Here is a 9,396-nt window from a genome sequence, read left to right as displayed (position 1 = left end):
AAAAGGGTGTGGGGGTGGGGGGGGGGGTCGATAAATAATGAAAAAAATACCTAAATAAATGAAACGGCAAGGAGTTTCTACATTTCATGCTAGGTAAGATTTACAAGCTGCTGTCATAGCGAAAGCAGAAAAAAACAAACAAATGAAAAAAACAAATAAATCAAAAAACACCTGATTCAGTCTTTAACACTGTTTTCATAAACCCAGACATATATATAATGTACAACTATTTCATTCAAACAAAACTACGCCTAGTGAATAAAGTAGTTGAGTTGTGTTCTTCTATTATGTTCCTTAATCTCAATTTTCTAAATCTTTTTGAGCATTCAAATCCGGCCAAGTCTAGATGTCTGAAAGCTCAAAAAAAGTAAAACATCACATATTAGAGTCACTATCCTTCATAAACTAAGAGTAAAGTAGCAGTACAGTTCAAGCCACGCTTATTTTGTGCTGTAGAAAGTAAAGGCGAAGTTAACATGTAATTAAGAGCACAAAGAAGGCAAAAATGGATATTCTTTTGAGTAGTGCACTTAAATGTGTAGGTTTTTCTAACTGGCAACCAAGGATTCATCAGGGCAACCAGATTCACAGGTTTGGTTGCTTAGCTTTTGAAATAAGGACAACCTAGACTTTTTTTAACTTCAAGCACTGCATTAATGTGGGCAACATGACAATTTCTGACCATGGAAATGGTCTCTGCAGCAAAACAAGCAGAAGCCAACTTTGTTGACCCAGAAGACAACCTGGGCTTCACCTGGGGCCATGATGAAGAGCTCGCTGGAACGTCTAGGGTTTGAAGACTTGTACCATGTCAGCTAGTTTTATTATAGCAATCGAGTGTCAGTAGCATCAAGAAAGAGTTGCCTTTTGGGTCAATCTTGTTCAGTTAAATCGCATCTCTGACTTTCATGGCAACTCAATCTGAAACGATGGCAATGGCCAAAGATCCAAACTTAGAGTACAATCTCAAAGACCTCACTTGTCTTATGGAAAAACAAGCGCTTGGCTCTCCTCATGGGGCACAACCAAAGAAAAAATCAAAAAATCAACAAGCGCATAGACCAGTGAAGTTGTCCTGCCGTCAGCCATCTCCTCCGAGTTAGAACTCAAGCAGACTAGACAGGAGAATCCCAAACTACAACTCAAGATCATAAAGGCACAAGTGGAATTGGCCAAACTGGCTGCCGCAAAAGCAGAAACTGGCAGTGCCCAGCAATAGATCTCACCAGATAATCTGCACGCAAGCCCTGATCTCCCACTCACGAAAATTCTTGCAGCCTCCACACCACTGAATACTGCCCATGCCAGTTTTTCATCTTTGGACATCCTTCGCACACGCCAGAAAACTTCATCGACTTTACCCAACCAGTATATTTTCCCCAGTAAAGGTACATTGGAATACAATTGACTATCTATGAGTGAGTTTGTTAGTGGCTATTTAGAATTCTCTAAAACACATCCAGAGCTCCCCAGATCCAGCTTGCTCAGCCATTTACAATTGCTCATGGGTAAAGCATCCACATACTCCTGGGCCAGTGTCCACAATTTTCACTTATCTGTTCATAACCCCATCCAAAGCAAGCATATGTTATGGTCTGACGACACAAATAAAGGAGCATGCCCACACATTCTTCACGCAATTAGATCTTAAAACCCCGCCTCACCTACTACTGCTTTCACCCGTCCCCCAAGAGCGAGGTCAACTTCTAAGTCATGTGACTTGGAATTACACTGGAGAATGCTCTTGTGACACCACCCAAGCCAGTTGCGTTTGCAACAGTGTGGAACAGCCCCCATGCTTCATTGTAAAAAGCGCAAATATCCCATTCCAAGACTAGTCGCAGGAGGAAAGAACACCAAACAGTCGTCCAAATGACAGATCATCCCCATTTCCTTGGCCGATGCAGTTTGCACCCTTGGCCGAGGAGTCCCTAATTTTAGAGGGGTGCAAATCCCAGTTTCTTCGCATTTCAATTTGCCTGTATAGGAATCCTATCTTACAACATATGACGACAGCATTGTTGTAGACTTCCCAAAATTTGGTTGGCCTATTAACTGCGATACTTCAGTTCTACCAAAATCTACATTAAAAAATCATGGATCAGCAACAGGAGCAAACAGTAAACACATATTGAACACATACATTTCTAAAGAGTTATCTTATCATTCAGTCTGCAGGCCATATTGATGCAATCCTTTCAATGCGGATTGCATGATTTCACCATTGCAAAGCATCCCTAAGCGAGATTTGAGTGGGCCTGGTATTGTACACGTATTGTCTTCCTCTGGATGCCTCTGTAAATTCTCGCATCCCATCAGACAGCTTTCTTATTGAACCTTACAAATTACGAATACAACAAACTGAATTTAGAACTGACCACCAATCTAACAACCTCCAAAGAAAACTCGCCAATGACCTGAAAGAGATCCAACAAGACAAACACATCTTCGTCAAAGCAGATAAAACAACCAACCACTACAAGAACAAACCAAAAGACTACGTGCCCCTTGTACACAAGAACGTAACAAAAGCCTACAAAAAGACAAACAAAAATGTGCCAAATGTGATAACCTCTGTCGACAAGAAAGTCGCAGAAAAGCTTGGGCTAGATGACCGAATTGAAGTTTCAGCCAACGGAGATTCATTCATAACCATGAAAGACCACAAACCCGATTTTCTGAACAACCCGGCCTGCAGACTTATAAACCCAAACAAATCAGATATTGGAATCATCAGCAAGCAAATTTTAGATCACATAACCAAAAACGTGAGCTACACAACACAAGTGAACCAATGGAAAAGTACATCAAATGTCATACAATGGTTTAAAGCCATACCAGAAAAAACCATCCAACCAAACCAAAGCATGCCTTCATCACCTTCCACGTGTGCAACTTCTATCTGTCAATCTCAGAGCAGCTCCTTATGAAAGCACTAGACTATGCATCCCAATTCACCACCATCACCCAACACCCAACAATACCACCACATTATCACCCATGTGAAGTTACTCCTGTACCACCGAAAATCACCATAGGTAACAAAGGACTTTGACAACATGTTCGACGTGACTATGGGTTCTTACGATGGCGCTGAAACCTGCGAGCTCACAGGAACATACATGCTGTCCCTAATAACCTCAAAATTCAAAGACCAAGTAGGACCCTACCATGATGACGGTTTAGCAGTTTGTAAAGCCACGCCAAGAGAGATGGAGAAAATACAGCAACAAGTGAGCAATGTATTCAAATTGAATGGCCTTAAAATTCACAATCAAAGCAAACAAGAAAACTGTTAACTTCCTAGACATAGCCTTCGACCTCACGAGCGGAACCTACAAACCATTCATGAAATCCAACAATAAATTGCCATATGTCCACCAACAGAGCAACCACCCCCACCACTACTAAAAAATATCCCAGAAAACATTAACAAGAGGCTGATCCATCTAGCAAAGAAATTTTCAAGGAAGCCATCTCCCCGTACCAAACAGCACTTGATGAAAGCGGATACACCTACAAATTAACATACAACCCACAACCCACCCAAACACCAACGAGAAACCGCAAGAAAAATTGCCAAAGAAACATCACTTGGTACAACCCCCCATGGAACTCCAGCATCAAAACCAACCTAAGAAGTTCCTCAACATTGCTGACAAATGTTTCCGAAGAACCACCCGCTTCACAAGATCTTCAACAGGCACAAGCTCAAACTTAGCTATTCTTGCACGCCAAATCCAACAAGCAATGTAACTACCAAACGAAAGACGAATGTCCCCTTGAAGGAAAATGCCTCAAAACGAATGTAGTCTACCAAGCAATCATAACAACCAACACAACAATGGAATCATCAGAGTGTTATAGAAACCATAAAACATCCTTCCGACACGTCAACAAAAGAAACAACACTGAACTTTCAAAACATGTATGGAAAATGAAAGATGCCAAGATACCCTTCAGCATAGAGTGGAAAGTAATCAGAAAATGCAACCCCTACAACAATACTACCAAGAAATGTAATTTATGTCTTTATGAGAAACATGTTATAATCTGCAGGAAAAATCTATGTAGCCCCAACAAATGTAATGAATTAGCAAGTTTATGCCCCTACAGGAACAGATATGTACTCCAAAACTTTAAAATAATGTAATGCAATAAGCACCATAGCAACCACATATTTGTATTTAACCGCCTGTGTTTCAATTTACCAGTCATTTGTTGATGTTGCCTGATGAGTGTGGTCACTCCCACCATACAAAACAGGACGGTAGCAATAAAAAGATGAATCACTCCCAGGGTTGTCAAAAAGCGCCGGCAACCGGCGAAATCACCAGCTACTTTGAGGTTTTCACCGGCTGCAAATTGGCAGGGATAAGCGAGAAAAAATGGCCAATTTCAATAACAATTAAATATAGGGGAAAAAAGAGCGGGTTAAAATTATCTATTGTTTCGCTCATGGATTGGATGTATTTTGTAATGCACAATTTACAGAAGAAGTTTCCGCTCACTTCGCTCGCTTGCGCGCGCTGTGATGTACAAAATGTAAATAAGGCGGCTGTGTATTTTTATGTTCTCTTAAAACAAACCTCTAGTTAGCGGTGCCAATTTGCGATCAAACTTATATATTTAGATTCCATCTTTCCTTGGACACAATGCTGTTAATGTTTGTTATCTAATTATCAAAATTTGATAGCCCGCAAAGTTTTCGCATTTCAGTTTTGAAAGTGATGTTGATTCATTTTGCAGCACTATATTTTAAATTACTTGGCTGGCGTTCAAGGTGTAATTCAAAACTGTCAGTATTTTAAAGACTATCATCAACAGCTTGGTTTTATCTTTTGTGTGTTATCAGGTTAAATCACAAACAACGTCATGTAATCATTTCATGGGAGAAAAAATGCTCGGTTCGCTTGAAGATACTTGGTGCTTACCATTTACATGAAACTATCCGGATGAAAATTTCTCTATTAATGGTAAGCGAATTTCCATCCGGAAAGAACGGGGGAAACAGGTCTCGAACCATCAACCATGTGCCAAACAGATATTTGAGCCCCCAATAAGGTATTGTAGCGGTTGATTCACTGTCACTATGACAACAAGTGGCTAATTGAAAACAACTAAAAATGGCACTACGTGGGTTTTTGATTGCCGTTTTGAACGATGACAAGGACTGTCATGAGTTGATAGAGTGCGACGACGACATTTTTGTACTTGCTGTGGGCTCTACGGTTATGCAACAAGGCCTCAGTAGAATTCAAGGCTACTTCGAAGAAACTGTGCCATCATATTTTGGGGACGAATTTAAGAGTCATTTTCGGCTGACTCGCAACACCTGTGAGTTGCTCACGCGAGAAATTGTTGCCTCTGGCTGCCTTAATGTGGATTTAAACCAGTTTGGAAGGACCCCAATTCCACCAGAGAAACAAATTTTGATTTATTTGTGGATGCTGGCTAATGGTAACGAGACATCAAGACAAGTGGCTGATCGCTGCGATGTCACTATGAGTAGTTGCGGTAGAGTGCTGCGCAAAGTAACTGCCATCCTGTCAATGCTTCCACGCTATCTCAAGTGGCCTAATGGTGAGACTATACTATTTTTCTCCATTTTTTGTTAGTCATAATTAAGCTGTAAACAAACCCATGTTTGTTTGTTTTTATCTGCCGTTGGTCTGTTTTCGACAGCGGTAATAACTGGAGCATGTCATAATTTATCAGTATTGCTTGAGTAAATTAATTACATATTTTTTGGTAATATTAAAAGGAATTACACGTATATATGGAAATTATTTAAAACTTTAATGTTCATTATGGGGTATTTTGCAGTCGCGGAAATGAAAGAAATCTCACAAAGTTTTGAAGATGGAGGAATGCCTGGAACAATTGGTAGGTGCCATAGGTGAAAACATGGAAAGTTCCTTCTATATTGCTCATGACACTCTTTATCTCTTTACCATGGATGTGGGTCAGTGTACGCTGAAGCCAATAACCATGTCCTCGTGAATAAAATTCAGTGATGATATAGAAAGCAAACTGGAGATCTTAACTTTTTTTCACTTTTGCAAACATTGGATTCAGCTGGGTGACATAAAAATGAAACAGTCTATTGGCACATGCTATATTTGAAAAGAAGAAAAAGCTGTATGTAGTTCCAGCTATGCATATCGTTGCTAAACCTGGTCCTGGAATATCTTGCAGGTTCCTCAGTCTTAACATGTATGTTTCAAACTATGTGTATTACACACAGTTATATACTGTTTATAAGCCTGAAAATTTAGTTCCTTGCTTCAATGGGCCACAGCAGTGTTGAGACCCTCTACTTTTCTTGAGTTCCCTGGGCACATCTCACCCTGCCCCTGTTCGTTCTTACCCCCTTCCCCTGAAGCAATGTTGGATTTATCTGCAAGAGTTGCTTTGATTGCGTGTAACATTAGAAAGGGGGAAAGGGGGTGGTTCTTAATCTACATTGTACAGTGCAAGGGATTAGATGTAGAATAATGGAAATTGAAATTGGCACTCATTTAAATCAACTGTCTTGTTGCTCATTGTTGGTTAGCTTGAGAAAATAGAGGTTTAAGAAGGGATTAGCCTAATAAGTTCTGGAGTGAAAACGGTTTGAAAATCAAAATTTTTGGCAAATAGTAAAATGATGTTGTTAATTTATACTTTCATGTTAAGGTGCCATAGACGGGACCTTCATAAAGATCAAGGCACCCGGTGTAGACCCTGAGTCATACATTTGCAGGAAAAAGTTTTATGCTTTACAACTGCAGGTAAATGTTCTCATACCATTACCTAGCTATATGGATCAGTGAAAAGAAAGGAATTGATCAGTCCTCCTTCTTTAACCAAATACTAGTCATACTAGTCTCTGGATTTTTGAGCCAGAGTGTAATTGTGTTCATGTTTCAATAACTAATTAATGCTTTGCCTACATAGAGATTGTTTGTGACAATAACACGATCCTCACAGATGTATTAGCAGGTTCGCCTGGATCTGTCCATGATTCCAGAGTTCTCAGAAACTCTTCTCTTTTTGCCACTTCTGCAAACAAGTTTCCTGGGGATTACCACATCATTGGGGATGGGGCCTACTTACTTTTGAGATATTAATGTTGAACAAATATTTTTTGTTATGAGCTATATGTTTAATTTCAGTTGTTTAGAGCAATTTTCAATTTTCTACTCTTCATGTTTCAATTCATCAATTATTTTGTTTTGCCCTTTATCTTAATTATTTCTGGCAGGATTTGTTATTCAAACTGTTATTCCACTGGATTGCCATCACTATATTCAGTGTAGTATTCAATACAAGATTAACATATTTCCTTTTGGGGGGCAAAGTATATAGATTTAAGAAAAGATGATTGTCTGATTTTATGTTTGTTCCTTAATTATAGATGGCTCACGACTCCTCTTAGGAATAATGGTCACTTACTACCAAATCAGCTCCGTTTCAACAATACCTTGTCATCATCCAGACAGATCGTAGAGCGTGCAATTAGTCTTTTGAAGGGGAGATGGAGAAAACTGGGTCATTTGAACCATTTCAGCGTAAAGCTTATTGTGACGAACGAATGCGTGACATTATTTGTTGTTGCGAAATCACCACGCTGTTGTAATAGGATCTCCGGGAGAGGTCTGAGTCGGAGAATTGAGAAGAGAATTAAAAAAGACGCGTGTGTATTTACGTGAAGGATCTGTCCTTTATTTCGGCACGTTACATTGGTGGCAGCGGTGGGATTCTTGCCAAACCGATAGTATGGCGCACTATAACGATGGTGAGGTTAATTTTGGTCCGCTGATTGACCTGAATTCCGAGGATTTAGCTCCAACTGAAAAGGATGCGACAACAATGGCGAAATCTCCTGTCCCGGTCGGGAGTAGTACTCCACATACTGAAAGACATAGAAACAACGAAACCGTAGACCAAGTTTTAAAGGCGATTACGGCAATCAGCATTGGCATCGAAAAGCAAAACAGTGCCTTAAAGGATCGTTTCGGCGAACTTAATAAGCGCCTCGATGCTCTCGAAACAAAACAGCGTGACAGTCGTGTTACATTGAGCACCAGTCCCCGCGATAGCGGTCTGGATTTGTTTAGCAATCACGAGGAGGTGCGTTTTAGCGAACTTCCAGCCCCTCTTTCACCCAGCCCTTATCACCAGCTTCCACAACAAAAAGAGAAGCCACGTGTCCGTCCCTCACTTTACAATGGTTCAACTCCGTGGGAGGATTATAAAGCCCAGTTCGAGCTTGTAGCAGAGATAAATGGATGGGATAGGCGAACCAAAGCAGCCTACCTGGCGGTCAGTCTGAGCGGCCCAGCTCAGGCACTGCTTGGCGATCTTGACAAAACCCAGCGTACTAGCTACACTGACCTGATCGCAGCACTTGATAGCAGATTTGGAACATCAAACGAACGGAAATGTTTCGGGTTTCCCTACGAAGCCGCACCCGAAAGCCTGCAGAAACCCTCCCTGAATTGGCTCAGGCAATCCGGAGGTTGACAAGACAGGCCTACCCCGATGCGCCGATTTCCCTTCGAGAGTCGATCGCGAAAGACCAGTTCATTGAGGCATTGACCGATCCAGAACTTCGTTGGAAGGTCCATCAAGCCAAGGCAGCTACTCTCACGGAGGCGTTGGATACTGCTGTTGAAGTTGAGGCGTTTTTCTCCGCTGAGAAACAACGTGGTAGTGGACCTAAGATATTACAGGCGGTAACTACGCAGAGCCCGACACCAGCAGATTCAACTCTCAAGCAAGAACTGCACGAGCTTAAAACACTGGTACAAGGCCTGGTCCAGCAACCACGAGGTACCCTTGATTTGTCGCAACGTAGTCGGCAAAGGGCCTGGAATTCACCAGAGTGTTGGGCTTGTGGCACCCTGGGGCACATTCAACGCTACTGCCCTAAACGTCTCGGGGACGAGTTGTGTACACCGTCGGGGAGGCTAACTTCTCAACAGCCGCAGGAATGTCCGGGAAACGAGACACTGTCGAGTTCAAGGGCCAGAGCCAGACAGACCAATCAACGCTAAGGCCCACCTTACCTTCAATCAAAACAGATGCCGTGGGTGCCGACAACGATGGCTTGTACGTTAGCGGGTTTGTGAATGGAATGCCAGTCAAGTTTTTGGTGGACACAGGAGCAAACATCACCATCTTGAAGTCCCAAACATGGGAGGCCATCTCTTGCCATCCAGAATCAACACCAAGACAGCTCCAGCGCATTCTTGACACCATGAAACTGGCCGATGGACGCCCCTGTTCTTTCCTGGGACGTGGAAACTAGGCGAGAGCAGACTAGGCGACCGAGAATTTGACTGTACGATGTGGGTAGCAGAGATCGAACCAGAGGGAATCGTTGGTTTAGATTTTCTTCGTCAATATGAC

The 9,396-nt window shown here is 41.8% G+C and overlaps 1 protein-coding gene and 1 pseudogene across 5 annotated transcripts in view; one reads left to right on the top strand and one right to left on the bottom strand.

The window, feature by feature from the left end:
• The window catches only part of LOC149110610 (uncharacterized), a 65,722-nt gene that overhangs the window by 31,903 nt on the left and 24,423 nt on the right, over nt 1-9,396 (bottom strand). For 2 of the 5 annotated variants that reach the window (XM_089292558.1, XM_089292560.1), the window contains exon 1: nt 1-913. This exon is cut by the window's left edge and continues 10,663 nt beyond it. The exons of the other annotated variants lie outside the window; for them this stretch is intronic. The gene's annotated coding sequence lies outside the window, so the exon portion shown is untranslated. Of the gene's footprint in view, nt 914-9,396 lie in introns of those variants that run through there. 5 annotated transcript variants of the gene reach the window in all.
• Nucleotides 930-1,876, top strand: LOC149110611 (uncharacterized; annotated as a pseudogene).

The sequence above is a fragment of the Orbicella faveolata genome, unplaced genomic scaffold (genome assembly GCF_042242905.1).
Source record: "Orbicella faveolata isolate gen_17 unplaced genomic scaffold, um_ofav_v1 contig_24, whole genome shotgun sequence".
NCBI classification, from domain to species: Eukaryota; Metazoa; Cnidaria; class Anthozoa; order Scleractinia; family Merulinidae; genus Orbicella; species Orbicella faveolata.
The sequence above is the reverse complement of the archived record's forward strand: the minus strand, read 5'-3'. Positions and strand labels throughout refer to the sequence as shown.